This window comes from Pelophylax lessonae (genome assembly GCF_965119305.1).
Source record: "Pelophylax lessonae genome assembly, chromosome: 1".
In the NCBI taxonomy this organism is placed as follows: domain Eukaryota; kingdom Metazoa; phylum Chordata; class Amphibia; order Anura; family Ranidae; genus Pelophylax; species Pelophylax lessonae.
The window spans coordinates 736,973,698-736,991,552 of NC_138768.1; the positions used below are offsets into that span (position 1 = coordinate 736,973,698).

The window sequence follows — 17,855 nt, forward strand, 5'->3', positions numbered from 1 at the left end:
TTGACTCAAACGTGAAAATTGTTTTATCTGTAAGGGTGCTTTTAAAGTGGTACTAAACCCAGGACCCTGTATTCACTATATCTGGTCTCCCACAGGACATGGAAATGCAATTAGTTTAGTAAATATAAACTGCTGAATTCCTGGTTAAAGCTTGTAGGAGGAGTTTTCATTCTGCACTGACTGTCCTATGAGGCTGCAGGACTCCTGACCCTCTATCTGGGTAATGCTGATTGGCTCTGTGCTGATCACATGCACCCTCCCAAGAAAAAAAAAATCTCTTTAACAATGCACACCAAACTGATCATGTGCAGCCTGCCCTCTGGCTCTGTATTATAGATAATATATTGGACAGTAGAAGGGGAGGATCAGAGGAGACAGTTCAGTGAAATAATTTGAATCACTGAATCGAATCACGACTGCTTCCCTCCAAGCTAAATTAGGATCATGAACTCCAGTCCTGTTATACTCAGTACACACAGATTTAGAGTCTGGCTGCATTACAGAATACAGAATTGTGTGCTCTCTAAGGCTGTGAGTCATTCACAGAATTGGAGTCTGGCTGCCTTACACAGTTCATGATACAAAACAGAATCATGGTTGCTGTTTGTGATTTATTCATAGACGTTTTGTTCCCTCATACAGCTCATAAAATCAGAGTCATTCACAGACTCAGTCACGCTGCTGTGCTGGCACACACACACAGCTCATGTTACAAAACAGAATCTCGAGTCTGCTTCATTCACAGACTCAGTGTCTTGCTGCTGCCTGCCTCACACACACAGGCAGCTCATCATACAAAAGAGAATTGTGTGTGCTCTTTGATTTATTTAGAGATTGGAGTCTTGATGGCTTACGCAGCTAGTCATGTTAAAACTTATTTCTCTATCGTCCATTGACAGACGCAGCTGTTATGCTTCTTATATTATACCATTGGGTTATGCTGCCCCCCTACAGGAGTAGTACTAGGCTGGAAGAAACAGTTTACCACGCCTATGGGGGTTTTCCCTATAGGCATACCCCACACACCCTGCTCCAGCATACCAGTTTGTTTCTGCCTAGTGATGAAGTAGTACCTATGTTTCCTGCTGGGAATTCGGTCTCCGTTTTTTTTATTCTTTTAAGAATATTTGTTTTATTTTCTTTACTCACTTCTGCTAGTTAGTGTTCAAGGGGATTCCTCCTGGTGAACTACAAGCAATTAACGGCTGAGGTTTCGCACTGGATTATCTAGATCCTTAAGGTCTCCCAGCCTGGCCTACGATCTTGAGCAGGTTATAGTCTCGCACTAGGCCTCGCCACGACAGAGCCCAGTTTTGGATGGGGACGAGCCTGCGAGTGGATGTCTCGCTGTGACGCGACGACCTGGATCACCCTCAGTTGCATGGTCCATGGTATGGTGAGTAAATACAGCCCCCCTATATCCCTTAGTGGTCTTGGGGGGGGAGGGGCACACTCCTGGGGATGATAGGACCTAGTACTTCCTAAAAGATTCCCCCTGGCCTGTCAGGATACCTGGCCCTGTGTCCTGCCCCCCCTCCCCCGCCCGCAGCCCTTATTGCGGCTTTCACCTGGGGGCGCTATAGCTGTGGCAACTGGTGTCCTTGGGGGGGGGGGGGGGGGAAATTGGTACCTGTTCCTGCTGGGTCTTGTAGATCCTCTGTGGCCTCCATTTTGGGATCTGTGAATGCATAGAACGACGCGGGAGCCGTCATGTTTAGTGTGGGCATAGGAGAGCTTCTCTCCATTGACTTGCATGGTGCAGCCATTTTCCCTGTGCTTCCCATTGACTTGAATTGCCAGCCATTTTTGTGTAGCCAATGGAGCTACACAGGCAGCGTGACCTTTCACATTCTGTCTAGGCTGGTGTCATATCATGTGACTTTCGCTTTCACTTTCCAGCTGCACAGATTGGCTCTGGAGGTTTCTCATAGAGGTGGTAAAGTACTGGGGTTTCTGTGGGCATGCATGTGTTTAAAGGGGACTCCACATACCGTGGAGACCGAGTTCTTAAGGAGACAGTATACCACCTGTTTTCTTTTGAACAAATTATGGAGTCCTAGGAAGTGGTTACTCCCTCAGACCTCCTTAGTGCGACTACTGGACCTTCGGATCGCGATTTCAACAGCACTGGAAAGCTTGGCGACCAAGGTCGATTTTTTGATGTAAAAGATTAATAGCCAAAAACGGCCGCTGTCTTCACCGTCGGTGGGGTCCTCTGATTCAGAGGCTGATATAGTCGCTACGGACACCCCCTCCTTGAGGGATCGCTGTCCTCGCAATCGGATGGTGAAGAGGACTTGTCCTCTTAAGCTGCAGCGCGGGAACGCGCTTTGGTGGAAGGCCTGATTGTTTCAGTAAGGGAAACTTTAACGATGGCAGATGAGCCCACCTCGGCAGGACACGGATGTCCTTTGGCTCCCGTAAAACCCCAAAATTGGGCAAGGTTTTCCCTTGTCCCGAAAATTTTCATGTTATTGTTAATGAACAATAGCAGCGCATCAAGCACGTGCTAGTAGTGCCTAAGCGCTTTAAACGCAGTTATCCCTTTGCTGAGACAGTTTCAGACCATTGGGCGATACAGCCTAAGGTGGATCAACCTGTATACAGGTGGAACAAATCTACTATAGTGCCTGTGGACGATTCCCCCGGTGTTTAAGGACCTGGTGGACAGGCGGGTGGAAACCCTTTTCCGCCATCATAATGTGTTGGCGGGTTCAATCCTGAAACCGATTTGTCTGTTCTGGTATCGCAGATGGTTACGGAATGGGTTTAGGTTTTGAAGGGGAACCTAGATACTGACTTTGTTTCCCCTAAGCTGATGGAACTTATGGACCAGATGGCCCAGGCCCTGGTGTTCCTGTGTGATGCGTCCTTGGATGCGGCTCCCCTGGTGCCCAGAGTGTCGGCTTTGGGAATTGCCATAAGACGCATAGTGTGGCTGAAAAGCTGGTCGGCAGACCAGGCTTCCAAGAAGGCCTTAACAGATCTCCCTTTCCTGGAAGAGCGATTATTTGGTAACTCACTGGATGAGTTGATCAAAGATCTAACTGGTGGGAAGAGTACTCTTCTTCCTCAATCCTCCAAAGGTAAGGCACCCCGAAGTAAGCGGGGGCCTTTTTTCACCGCCCATAGACGGTTTTTTATTTCGTGCCTCGGGCGCACGAAAAAGGTATGCCGTTCAGGGCTTCTGGAAGGGCTAAAAAGCCATGGTCATGCAAGACCAAGACCACCCAGTCTGGTTCTGACAAGTCCTCTTCAGCATGAAGGGGCGCCCTTACCCGTTTCTGGAGTGGGGGGAACGTCTGCGCTTCTTTCAGGAACCCTGGACTTCCTTCATTCAAGACAAATGGGTTCATGATCTGATTCGTTCCGGGTACAAGATCGAGTTTCGGTCCCGGCCGGCGGACAGGTTCTTTCAGTCAAGTCTTGGCCCGTCTCCAGATCGTTTGAAGGATCTCCGAGAGAGGCAGTGCAGGATCTCCTTGCTCAAGGAGTGATTGTGCCGGTTCCTCCGCAGGAACTCTTTCAAGGTTTCTATTCAAACCTGTTCACGGTGCCTAGAAAAGAGGGCAAGGTGCGTCCAATCCTGGACCTCAAGGCTCTGAACCACTTTGTGCAGGTGCAGAAGTTTCGAATGGAATCCATTTGGTCGTTGGTAGTTTCATTAAATCAGGGATTTTCTGGCCTCCATCGATATCAAAGATTCATATCTACACATCCCCATCTACGGGGGACACCAGCGATTTCTCCGCTTTGCAGTGGCAGAGGAGCATTTTCAATTTGTGGTGTTACCCTTTGGTCTCGCCTCCGCTCCCAGAGTCTTTAACAAGGTACGGGCCCCGGTATTGGCCCTGTTGTGCCAAAAAGGGATTGCGATCCTGAGATATCTGGATGATCTCCTATTGAGAGCGGACTCTCACTCGGCTGTTGGGCAACCTGTCAATTACAGTTCAGATCCTAAAGGAATTCAGGTGGACTATCAATTAAAAAAAAAATTGGCTGACACTTTCAGTGAGGTTGGATTATCAAGGGCCGACTCTAGACTCCGCCTTGACGAGGGTCTTTCTTCCCCTGGAAAAACTTCAGAAGTTGCAGGGAGCGATCCAGTTGCTGTTGGAAACCAATCTGTCCTCACTACATACTTGCATGAGAGCCCTGGGTCTGATGGCATCAACCTTTGAGGCGGGTCCATTTGCTCAGTCTCACTCGAGACCTCTGCAAAAAGAGATTCTTGCCAAATGGAACAGGGATCCACAGTCTTAAAATTATTCGCTTGAGCCAACTCAGGAGGTCTGCTCTATGCTGGTGGATCCAGTTGCCAGAATTGTCAGGGCAAGTCCTTCCTACCACTTTTTTGGATGGTGGTCACCACGGACGCCAGCCTGTCAGGCTGGGGTGGAGTGTTTGTGAAGCTCTGTGCCCAGGGGACCTGGCCAACGGAAGAGTCTTCCTTGCTGATCCATATTCTGGAGCTCAGACCAATCAAGCTTTGCCTGATCCACTGGATGAATCTGCTACGCAGTTCTCCGGTTCGGTTCCAATTGGACAATGCCACGACTGTGGCTTACATCAATTATCAAGGGCGCACCAAGAGTGTCCTGGCGGCCAAGGAGGTGGCCCGAGATTCTGGTATGGGCATAAGACCATGTTCGGCTCTTTCCGCAGTCCACATTCCGGGTGTGAAGAATTGGCAAGCGGATTACCTGAGTCGTCAGGTGCTGGATCAAGGGGAATGGTCCCTTCATCTGGAAATGTTTCATCTCCTATGTGTCTGGTGGGGAACTCCGGAGGTAGACCTGTTTGCGTCTCGCCATAACAAAAAAGTCCAGAGGTTTGTGGCCAGGTCTCGGGATCATCTGGCCGACACAACAGACGCCTTGGTGCCTCCTTGGAGCCAGTATTGACTTCCTCTGGAGGATCTGCTGTCCCCGGGACCGATCTTCCATCCTGCTTTACGGTCGCTGGCTTTAACGGGATGGCTGTTGAAGGGCAGGTGTTGAGGCATTGGGGTCTCTCTGAATCTGTGATTCCTTCCCTGTGATTTCTACCCTGTTGAAGGCTAGGAAGGCGACTTCTAGGAAGATTTTTCAGCGTGCCTGGAAATCGTACATTTTATGTTGTGAATCGCTTAAGTTGCACCCTCGCTTGTTTGTTTTCTATAGCTAGGGTTTTGGCCTTTTTTTACAAAGAGGGGTTGAGCAGCAGTTGGCCTTGGGCACTATCGAGGGCCAAGTGTCGGCCTTGGCTATTTATTTCCATGTCTGTTGGCTGCTAATGCATTGATTCACACTTTTATTCAGGGCCTGCGTCATCTGGCTCCCCGAGGAGATCCCCGTTGCCTCCGTAGGTTCTCAATCTGGTTTTGTCTGTTCTTCAAAGCCTCCTTTTGAGAACATTAGGGATATTTCTCTGCTTTATTTATCCCAGAAGGTTGCCCTTCTGGTGGCAATTACTTATGCCCACAGAGGGGGCGTGGCCTGGACGGCAGTGGTGTAGGACGCACATGAGCTGAGCTCTGGTCCTGTCTCATCCTGTGCTTTTATCCTGTGTGCCCGATATTACTCGCTGCTAACCTGTCGTTCCTGGGAACACGTCACCACCGCGGAAGGCCGCTTCAGCTGCCCAGCAGCTTGATGAATTCCGCCGCCAGGTGCGAGAGATGGAGGCCGAAGATTGCGCCGCTCCCTCGGAGGCTCCCGCGGCTGATACCAACAGGGTCCTAGAGGCGATCTCCACCTGCCAGGCTACACTAACCATGAAGATTGAAGAGGTAAAAGTGGACATATCACTTGTAAGGCAGGACATGGTGAAGCTCAGGGACAGGGTGGCGGAGACAGAGGTCCAGATTAACAGGGCAGAAGACATTATAGACCCTTTTCAGCACACAGCAGAAGCCATGCAGCGCCAAATACAACTTATGCCCGCAGAGAGTCTGAGTTGGCGGCGCTGTCTTGTCGTCGCCTTATTTGGTGGTCCACAGAGATGAAGTGGTACTCCGACCTAATCCGTCTTTTCTCCCTAAGGTGGTGTCTTGATTTCCATCTAAAAGAAGACATTGTGTTGCCTTCACTCTGTCCTAAGCATCCCAAGGAAATTGCTTTGCTTTGCACTCTATGGATGTGGTCGGGCGATCAGGGTTTACCTGACGATCACTGAGTCTTTTAGGAAATCAGATGCTCTTTTTTTTGTCCTTACTGAGGGATCTCGTAAAGGTTTGGCTGCGTCTGCTGCGTCTATATCCAGATGGATTAGGTAGACGGTTGTTCAGGCTTATTTTTTGCAGGGTCAGGTTCCTCTTTTCCCTGTAAAGGAGCATTCTACTAGGGCGCTGAGTGCCTCTCTGGCTTTTCGCCATCATGCCTCCGTAGTGCAAGTATGTAAGGCGGTGACTTGGTCGTCTGTGCACACATTTACAAAATTCTACAAGGTAGATTTGTTGGCATCTTCGGATGTCTCCTTTGGCCGCAAGGTTTTGCAGGCTGCTGTTTAAAAAAGACTCGTTTGTTTCTCTTTAAGGGTTTTTTTTTTTTTCATGGGTGAGCTCCTGTTGTTACTGGTTGAGCTTCATGTTACCCAGTTGGCTAAGTTTAGCCTTTGGAGTTTACGTTAACTATTTGGTTTGCGTTCTTCCCACCCCTAATGCCTACACTGCTTCATAGGCGTGTGCACCCCAAAGCTCAAACACACATGCGTGTGTGTGTATATATATATATATATATATATATATATATATATATATATATATATATATATATATATATATATATATAGCAGTGATGGCGAACCTTGGCATGAGACGGTCAGAGACTGCAGACATGATACAGTAGATGGTCAGAGACTGCAAACGTGATACAGGAGATGGTCAGAAACTGAGGACATGATACAAGAGATGGTCAGAGACTGCAGACATAATACAGTAGATGATCAGAGACTGAGGACGTGATACAGGAGATGGTCAGAGACTGCAGAGATGATACAGGAGATGGTCAGAGACTGAGGACATGATAGAAGATAGAAGAGCACTAGGGGGGCCGGACAGCACAGGGGAAGCAGAGAGCACTGGAGGAGGTGAAGGGCACGGTGGGGGGGGGGGGGACAGGAGAGAATTAAGAGGGGGTTTGAAAAGCATTGTAGGGGGGTTGGAAGGCGCAGGGGGTGGAGAGGACTGGGGGGGCGAGCAGGGAAAACCAGGGGGGTGGAGAGCACTGGGGGGGACAGGGAGAATAGGGGGAGGGAGATGAAAAGCACTGTGGGGAGCTGAAGAGCCATGGGGGGGGCTAAAGAACAGGGGGGTCTAGTGCGCTGGGGGGTTAAGATCACTGAGGGGGGGGGATTAGGAGCACTGGAGGGGGGGGGGTTAAGAGCAGTGGAGCAAAGGAAGTTGTATAGGAGGGGGATGGGGCAGCTGCATATAGAGGAATTGATCTTTCCCTATTCTTCCTGCAGGAGGGAGAGGAGGACAATCAGTTATTCAGCAGCTGCAGGAAGAATAGGGAAGGATGAATTCCTCTATATGCAGGTTCCCCATCCCCCTCCTATCCAGCACAGAGCACACACCCTTGAGCAACGGGCACTCACCTTCTTCCCGCCGAGGCCCCGCCCCTTCTTCCCACTGAGGCTCCGCCCCCTTTCTTCCCGCCGATGCTCCGCCCCCTTTCTTCCTGCCGCGGCTCCGCCCCCCGCTTGCAGCACAGATTGAAGGAGCTGCCACTGCAGCTGCCTTCACACTGCCATACAGGATCTCTCAGAGGACGCTGGCTGATACCCCCAGTGCGCCCCCCCATTGGTACCCCACTGTGTGTGTGACACTGTACTGTAGCTGCTTGCGGTGATGTCGGGGGTGGGCGGGATCAAGTAGCTGTCAAACACCAGCCAATGATTGGGCTGCTTAAGAAAGGGGCTGGTGTTTGATAGCTGTTCGGTCCCGCCCATCCCCGACATCACCCCTGAGTTCTGACAGCTGGTCTTTCCCCTGCAAGCAGTAACATTACCTGACAGTGTCACACACACTGAACGGCTCTGGTAAGCCTCACTATCTGCTGGAGCCAACAGCACAGCCGCCTCTCCACCGAGTATCTCACTACCCTCAGTGCCAAAGATGGAGATCTCGGGAGGAAGCCGGCCCTACACTAACAGACACAGGGTGATTAGGGTGTGCCCAGGCACACCTGGCACACCCCGTGCGCACGCCTATGCACTGCTTTGGGACGTCCCAATGATATAAGAAGCTTAAGGAGGAGGAGGATTTACCTGTTTCTCCCAGGGCCCCCTTCTAGTCCATCCCGTCCAGGAGGCTGGGTGGTCCCCTCGAGGGCCACCATTTTCTTGTAGCCTACATGTGCTGAGATCGGCAGCCATCTTGGTACACCCGGAATGGCCATTTTGCGTTGGATATTATTGTAAATCAATGGCGGCCATGTTCTTGGGAGTCCCTAGAGGTGTTTATAGTGGTGGTGGAGCCCCTCCCCATACCCTAGTGCTGACACTCAGGTTTTTTTCCAGTGAGGATCGAGATTGTTGCTGACACGTGCAGATGTTCTGGGTCTTCCTGGTGCATCTTTGGTGGGGTGGTGAGTCTGGGGAGTCTCTCTCTCTCTTGGGGTTCTCTGTTCATTCTGCCTGACCTCTTGGCGCTTTAATGTGGTGGGAAGTTTTTTAAAAGAAAAAAACCCTGCGGAAAATTTTTCCCCATCTGACCCCCTCCGGATCACAGCTATCCATAGATGCACTGTCGGTGCTCCTGGAATCCTTTGTGTCCCAGGTGGAGGTGGCCTATAAAGGATCGAGTGCAAAAAAAAACACCCCCCTCCTACCCCTGCATCATCTGATATGTCAGATTCTTAATCTGATTCAGCCATCCCAGATGTGGGTCTCCCTGCCGGGTCTACTGCCTTGGGCCCTTTCTCCTCTGATAGTGAGAATGACACCTCTCCTTCCACCACCGCGCAAGAAAAGGCGCTGGTGGACGCACTGGTTGTATCTGTGCGTGAGACCCTGAAAATGGAGGACGCAGCTGTGACTGCGGCGCAGCTTACTTTTGGCACTCGCATAGCATCCAGAGCGGTTAAGGTTTTCCCCCTTCCCATGTATTTTGATAACATGGTCAAAAAAAGAGTGGGACCACCCAAAGCGTCCCCCTGGGTGCCTAAGCAGATTGCTAGGCACTACCCCTTTGAAGAGTCCGTTGTTAAGAAGTGGACTGTGCCACCTACAGTGGACCCTCCGGTCTCAGACTGAATAAAGTTACCATGATCCCAGTGGAGGATTTCCCGTCCTTTAAGGATCCAGCAGATAGAACGGCGGAGTCTGTGGCCCGCAATATGTACTCCCTGACCGGTGTTTACTATTGCCCTTGTGTCACAAACTTTGACTGAATGGCAGTGGTCCTCCGGCGTATACTTTGGCTAAAATGCTGGTCTGCGGATCAGACTTCTAAGAAGGCTTTGACTGATTTACCCTTTCAGGGTAATCGCCTGTTTGGGGCTACCCATGATGACATTATGAAAGGTCTTACAGGGAGTAAGAGTACCTTTCTCCCACAGGCTAACAAGTGTAAGGACCTTTGTCGCAGAGAGGGTCCTTCCTTTTCAGCACATAAAGTTTTCTCTGTCGCTCATTGACAGACGTAGTCCTCGTTGATTACTAACAACTCGGGTTATACTGCCCTCTACAGGAGTAGGACCAGACAGGAAAGAAAACATTCTGGCCACACCTTAGGGGCAGTCCCAGAGGGTATATCCTCTCTCTCTCTGCTACAGCAAATCAGTTTTTTTCTGTCTAGTTAGGAGTAAGGACCTAGATGCCTTGCTAGGATCTTCGGTCCTGGCAGGATTTTTTTCTTAGAAAGATTTTTTAGACAGCTTTTTTCTCCAGTGTTCCTGTGAGATCTTCAAGCAAGAAAGCTGGAACTGGGCGACGGGCTGGATGTTGAGATCCAGTGGTCACCCCAGTTCAGCCTACTAGCGCGTGCAGGCCATAGCTCCGTGCTGGGTCGGCCGCGACATAGTCCCACTGGACGGGGACTGACCCTGCGAGTTAAACGCCAATGATCATGAGTCACGGCGTCCGTATTGGTCGACAGCCCTCCCACCCCGGTGGAGAGGGGTACTGTCAGGAGTTGGCGCCCGCCTGGTTCCGGTATGGTGAGTAGTATGTTCCCCCTTTTCCCCCTGACGGGTTTGTGGTGAACGCGGGCCCCTCTCTGAAATGGTAAGGATGGGTCTCCCCTCTATCCTATAACATGTCACAGATCCCTCTGAGTGTGATTTTTGTGAACAAGAAACCAGGAGGCTTGGTTTGGGAGCTGACAATCTAATGTCATTTCAAAATTGTAAAGATGACTGAAGTCAGTGGCAGTACTAGAATATTACTGTGGTAGCAAAAGGTATCCTACCTGTCAGAGGTGTTCACAGGGCGATGTCTATGCATGTATAACTGCAGTCCAGATCGCATTCCTCCAGCAAGGGCAGGCTGCCTTCCGACGGCCCACGGACCGCATGCGGCCCGTCAGGGTCCGGTACCGCCAGCCAGGCTGATCACCATTAGGGTGAAGGTATGTGGGGCCGAGATACTCCCGCAGGCCGCCAGACACGCCGTTATCCTGTACAGGCCGCCGCCATTGTCTGGCAGATCGCACGAGGCCGCCATATTGGCGTAGCCTCGTGTCTCCAGCATGGGGGCGGCCATGTTTGAGGTGACCAAAACACCTCGTGGAGCTAGGGGAGGCGCCGGAAGGCGTGCAAAGGGGCGGAGCCGCCTCCTTTTTACCCGGGAAGCCAGCCAAAGAATTCCTGTCTTTTTATAGACAGTGCTGAAACAAGTTGCATTTGAAACTCTGAGCATCAAGTGGTGAGCCTTGGGGGTCTATCTCTCTCTCTCGCTCTGTAGGGGTCCCTAAGCAGGTAACACTGAGGGGCATTGTGGCGCGGGGGGTCTGAAAAAAAAAAAAGGTTTTTTTTTTGGCAATTGATTTTTTTCCGGGTAGTGTCTGGAATTATCATGGACCCTGCCACACAGGTACCCCCACCTGTTTCCCTCGAGGTGGCCGCGGGACCCGCCAGTGCACAGAGTATGGATGCATTTACAGCAGTTTTGGAGTCTTTGGTGGCTCGGGTGGAGACGGCCTGTCAGGAACGGGGGTCCCTATATCATCTGAAACTTCAGATTCTGAGATGGTCATTGCAGCTGCAGGTCCCTCTGCAGGGGCTGTTGTCTCAGGTAAAGTTCCCTCAGACAGTGAGGAGGACGTTCTTGCTTCCGCCATAGCACAAGAAGAAGCATTGGTGGACGCACTAGTTGTGGCGGTTCGGGAAACCTTAAGACTTGAGGTTTTACCGGCAGAGGCAACTGAAATGGAAATTCCCTTTGGTACCAGCAAACCTACCAAGACGGTGAAGGTTTTTCCTTTACCCAAATGTTTTGGTAATAAGATTAAAGAGGAATGGGATCATTCAAAGCGTACCTTTACTATTTCCAAGCGCATTGCTAGACGCTATCCGTTTGAGGAATCCCTCATTAAGAAATGGACGGTACCACCTATTTCCAGACTGAATAAAGCCACGGTTATTCCGGTGGAGGACGCTTCGTCCTTTAAGGATTCAGTGGATCGGAAGATAGAAGCGGAGTCCCGCACTATCTTTTCCCTGATAGGGTCAGCCTTTAGACCAGTAATTGTCATTGGGCTAGTTTCTCAGACATTAACGGAATGGGCGAGATTGGTGCGCCAGGACCTGAAGGGGAAAGGTATCCCCCAGGCAACATCTGATTTGATGGAACAGATTATACAAGGACTACAGTTTGTCTGTGACGCAGCCTTGGATGCCACCCCCCTATTAGGGCATGCATCTATGTCAGCGGTAATCCTCAGACGTGTGCTGTGGTTAAAATGCTGGTCAGCGGACCTAGGTTCCAAAAAGACCTTGGCGAATCTCCCCTTTCAGGGGAATCGCCTATTTGGGGCCACCCTAGATGAGATCATTAAGAATGTCACTGGGGGCAAAAGCACTTTGTTGCCACAGGCTGCTAAAGCTAAAGGACCTCGTAACAAGCGTGGACCTTTCTTTGCCGCTCATAAAGGGTTCGTTCGCTCTGCTGGAGCGGGCGGGAAAGGCAAAACCCCTCTAGGAGGGTTCAAGAAGCGCTGGTCGGACAAACAAAAAACCGACTCAGCCAAACCTGAAGCTAAGGCTTACACAGCCTGAAGGTGTGCCCCCACCCGGCTTGAGGGTGGGGGGACGTCTTCACCGGTATTCAGAGCACTAGATCGAGCATCGATCACTGCTACCGGTGCGATTCTTCCCTTCCAACATTTAAGTACTACAGGGAGCGGTAGTTACTGTTCCCTGAACAGATCATTTTCTTTACCTTTTCCAAAGATTAGTCTCACTTCCCCACAGGAATCGGATCCGGTTGAGCAGACAGACCAAGGAGCCTCTAGCCGGGTGACTTCGGTCTCTAATATTCAACCAGGAGAAATCATCACCCCTGATAGGAATCAGGTGTCTGATAAATGTGTGGGAACAGAGAACGATCAGACTTTGTCGGATTGCCTGGGCCAGGTAGCTCTAGGGCAGCCTGGTTCGGATCCAGTCAGACAATATCAGGGTGATGACTTTAGTCGATCACCAAGGATTTCACCATCTGTGTCTTCTTCAGAGCATCCCGGAGGCGCGGAGATTGGTAACGCGCGCCCACGATCCTCCAGCGGACGCAGCAGACGCGCTGAACGGCCTGTTAAGGCAGTGTCAGCTATTAGAGGTATTCCCTCCTCTCAGATTGCTGCTGAGATTTCTCCGCAGGATGGAGATGGAGGGAACTCCAGTTATCCTGGAAATTCTAGGCTAGCCTCGTCAAGCCGGTCAGGCCGACTTAGGCATGCTAGTCGCGAACGCTCCTTGGAGACTTCCTCTCAGGGAGGGTCTGCGGTCTCAAGGACCGATCTTCCATTGTGCTTTACAGTCGCTGGTTTTAATGGCCTGGCCATTGAGACCCAGGTACTGAAGGACAGAGGTTTGTCAGCTTCAGTTATTCCTACTCTAATTAAGGCAAGGAAAGCGACTTCCAGCAAGGTCTATTATCGCACATGGAAGACTTATATCGCGTGGTGTGAATCTTTGGGATTTCCTTCACGTACCTATTCGGTGACCCGGATCTTGGCTTTTCTGCAAAAGGGGGTTGAGCAGAAACTATCCTTGAGCACCATCAAGGGTCAGGTTTCAGCATTAGCAATCTTCTTTCAGAAGCCTTTGGCTACTCATTCCCTGGTGCGGAATTTCATCCAGGGGGTGCGGCACTTGGCTCCACCAGTCCGCGCGCCCTTACCGCCCTGGGATCTTAATTTGGTTTTGTCGGTTCTGCAGAAACCTCCCTTTGAAAACATCAGGGAGATTCCCTTGCTTACTTTATCCCAGAAGGTGGCCTTCTTGGTGGCTATCACTTCTGCACACAGGGTGTCAGAACTGGCTGCATTATCATGCCAGTCCCCATATTTAGTGGTTCATAGGGATAAGGTAGTTCTTCATCCAAAGCCATCCTTTCTTCCAAAGGGTTTCAGACTTTCATCTGAATGAAGATATTGTGCTACCTTCCTTGTGTCCTCAGCCCAATCATCATCGGGAACATGCGTTGCATTCCTTGGATGTGGTTCGGGCAATCAGGGTATACCTGAAGGCTACGAAATCGTTCCGTAAAACTGATTCACTTTTTGTGATAACGGATGGCCCCAGAAAGGGGTTGCCTGCATCTGCCGCGACTATCTCCAAATGGATTAGACAGACGGTGGTACAGGCTTATTCTATTAAGGGTCGGAATCCTCAGTTCCCTGTTAAGGCGCACTCCACTCGAGCGCTCAGTACTTCCTGGGCCTACCGCCATCAGGCGTCAGTGGTCCAGGTATGTAAGGCGGCCACCTGGTCGTCGGTACATACCTTTACAAATTTTTATAAAATTGATGTGATGGCATCGGCGGATGCCTCATTTGGCCGCAAGGTTTTGCAGGCCGCAATTTGAGGAGACCGGTGGTCTACCTCGAGGGTTTTTTTCCGTTGGAATTTCTGTTGAGTCTCATCTTTGATTGATGAGCCTTTAGAACTTCTAGTTGGCACCGGTTGGGCCTTCTAGATTGGATTTTGATTTCCATTTTCCCACCCCTCATTTGTGGTACTGCTTTGGGACGTCCCGAGTTGTTAGTAATCAACGAGGACTACGTCTGTCAATGAGCGACAGAGAAAAATGGATTTTTGTAAAATCTTACCGTAAAATCCTTTTCTCTTAAGCTCATTGACAGACGTAGTACCCGCCCCTCTGTTTTTGAGTTGGGTTGGGTTAAATTCTCTAAACACTGCTTTGTGATATAACTGTTTTGCTGTAGCAGAGAGAGAGAGGATATACCCTCTGGGACTGCCCCTAAGGTGTGGCCAGAATGTTTTCTTTCCTCTCTAGTCCTACTCCTGTAGAGGGCAGTATAACCCGAGTTGTTAGTAATCAACGAGGACTACGTCTGTCAATGAGCTTAAGAGAAAAGGATTTTACGGTAAGATTTTACAAAAATCCATTTTTTTCGTCCCTCAGGGCGACTGATCCAGGATCCAAGTCCTTCAAGGCCTCCTCCGGTGGCTTCAAGCAACCCTGGTCTGGAAAACATAAATCGGGATTCCTCAGACCTTCAGATAAGGCCCCTTCGGCCTGAAGGTGCACCCTCACCCGTATCTGGGGTGGGGGGATGTCTTTGCCGTTTTCCGGATCCGTGGCTATCCCGGATACAAGACAAGTGGGTGCACGAGGTCATACGGTCTGACTACAAGATCGAGTTTTGATCGGTGCCTCCGGTAATGTTATTCCCTTCCAATGTACGACTGTCCCCGGATCGCTTACAGGCTCTATTTGGGGCAGTACAGGACCTGGTACAACAGGGAGTAATCGTTCCCGTTCTGTTCTCGGAATGTTTTCAGGGCTTTTATTCAGACCTGTTTACGGTCCCAAGGAAGGAGGACAAGGTGCGTCCAATTCTGGACCAGAAGGCACTGAATTGCTTTGTGCGAGTTCAAAAATTCAAGATAGAATCCATTCGCACGGTGGTGGTCTCCCTACACCAGGGGGATTTCCTGGCCTCCGTAGACATCAAGGTGCCTATCTTCACATCCCAATATGTGCAAGACATCAACAGTTTCTGCGTTCTGCCGTGGGAGAGGATCACTATCAGTTTGTGGCGTTACCCTTTGGTCTCGCCTCTGCTTCTCGGTTCTTCACAAAGGTGTTGGCGCTGGTCCTGGCTTTATTACGCCAGTGGGGGATAACGGTCCTGGGTTACCTGGACAATCTTCTTCTCCATGCGAAGTCTCCCACGGCGCTGGTGACAAACTTGGAGATCACCAAGAGAACTCTGGAGGAGTTCAGGGTGGATTGTGAATCTCCAGAAATCGTCTCTGGTTCCTTCCATGAAGCTGGTTTTCTCTGTCGCTCATTGACAGACGTAGTCCTCGTTGATTAATAACAACTCGGGTTATACTGCCCTCTACAGGAGTAGGACTAGACAGGAAAGAAAACGTTCTGGCCACACCATAGGGGCAGTCCCAGAGGGTATATCCTCTCACTTCCTGCTACAGCAAATCAGTTTTTTTCTGTCTAGTTAGGAGTAAGGACCTAGATGCCTTGCTAGGATCTTCGGTCCTGGCAGGATTTTTTTTTTCCTAGAAAGATTTTGTTTTAGACAGCTTTTTTTCTCCAGTGTTCCTGTGAGATCTTCAAGCAAGCAAGCTGTAACTGGGCGACGGGCTGGATGTTGAGATCCAGTGGTCACCCCAGTTCAGCCTACGAGTGCGTGCAGGCCATAGCTCCTCGCTGGGTCGGCCGCGACCATAGTCCCACTGGACGGGGACTGACCCTGCGAGTTAAACGTCTCGCTTGAATGCCAATGACCAAGAGTCACGGCGTCCGTACTGGTCGACAGCCCCCCCACCCCGGTGGAGAGGGGTCCTGTCAGGAGTGGCGCCCGCCTGGTTCCGGTATGGTGAGTAGTATGTTCCCCCTTTTCCCCTTGACGGGTTTGTGGTGAACGCGGGCCCCTCTCTGAAATGGTAAGGATGGGTCTCCCCTCTATCCTATACAGGTCACAGATCCCCCTATTTGAGTGTGATTTTTGTGAACAAGAAACCAGGAGGCTTGGTTTGGGAGCTGACAATCTAATGTCATTTCAAAAATGTAAAGGTGACTGAAGTCAGTGGCAGTACTAGAATGTTACTAAGGTAGCATAAGGTATCCTACCTGTCAGAGGCTAGTCGCGGACGCTTCTTGGCCTCCAGCAAGGGCAGAGGGCTGCCTTCCGACGGCCCACGGACCGCATGCGGCCCGCCAGGGTCCGGTACCGCCGGCCAGGCTGATCACCATCCAGGGTGAAGTTTGGGGGGCTGATGCACTCCCGCAGGCCGCTAGGCCGAATACAGCATCCTGCAGGCCGCTGCTAAGCCGCCGTTATCCTAACAGGCCGCCGCCATTTTCTTGCAGAGCACACGAGGCCGCCATATTGGCGTAGCCTCGTGTCTCCAGCATGGGGGCTGCCATGTTTGAGGTGACCAAACACCTTTTTACTTTGTCATTTTTTGTCGCTGGCAAATGTCTTGTATAATCATTGACCCTGCCGCATAGGTATCCCCACCTGATCCCCTCAAGGTGGCCGCAGGACCCTCCAGTACCCCACTTGTTTTTAATGCATTATCGGCAGTTTTGGAGTCTTTGGTATCCCGGGTGGAGGTGGCCTGTCAGGGACTGTCAAGAAGCGACCCCCGCCTACCCCTATTTTTTATCTGATACTTCAGATACGGATTCGGAGCTGGTCAATGCAGCTGCAGGTCCCTCTTATGGGGCTGTTGTCTCAGGTAATGTCTCCTCAGCAGTGAGGAGAACGTTTCTGCCTCCGCCATAGCACAAGAGTGGTGGATGCACTAGTTGTTTCCTTCCGGGAAACCTTTAGTCTTGAGGTTACACCGGCAGAGGTAGCTGAGACTGAAATTCCTTTTTGGTACTTGTTAGCCTACCAAAAGGGCGAAGGATTTTCCTTTACTCAAATGGGGTCGTTTTGAAACGAACCCCTGTTATTTCCAAACGCATGGCTAGGCGCTATTCGTTTGAGGAATCCCTCTTTAAAGGATAGACGGTACCACCTGCTGTCTTGCCACAGACTGTTAGGATAAAAAGGACCTCGTAACTAACGAGGACCTTCCCTTTCTGCTCATAAAGAGTTTGTTCGTTCCGCGAGGGCGGGCGATAAGGCGAAACCCTCCAAAGCCCCTTCAGAGGGTTTTTCAAAGGGCGCTGGTCGGCTAAACAAAAAGTCCGGCTCAGCCAAGCCTGAAAAATACAGCCTGATGCGCCCCTACCCATCTCTGGGGTGGGTGGGATGTCTTCACCGGTTTCCGGATCCATGGCTTGCTAGAACCCCGGACTAAGGGGTTCGCGAGGTCATACGGTCAGGATACAGGATCGAGTTCGATCACTTCCACCGGTACGATTCTTCCCTTCTAACATTGAACTGTTTCAGGGGTTCTATTCGAACCTGTTCACAATGCCCAGGAAAGAGGGCAAGGTGCGTCCAATTCTGGACTTGGAATGTTGGATACATCCTGGGCAAGAAAGTTTCTCCTTGCGGAAAAACTCCAGAAGGTTCAGTCAACGATTCGGATGTGGCTGTCCGTCAATTGGCTGGGACGGATGGTGGCCTTCTTAGAGGCAGTACCGTATACCTAGTCTCATACCCAAATTCTCCTGAAGGAGATTCTTTTCTTATGGAATCAGAATTCCGATTTCCTGGACAATCGGATCCGGTTGAGCGAGCGGACCAGGGAGCCTCCGATGCTCAACCA

General features: G+C 50.7%; 1 protein-coding gene across 3 annotated transcripts in view; it reads left to right on the forward strand.

The window, feature by feature from the left end:
* Positions 1-17,855, forward strand: part of CLOCK (clock circadian regulator) — a 391,283-nt gene that overhangs the window by 180,595 nt on the left and 192,833 nt on the right. The window lies entirely within an intron of this gene.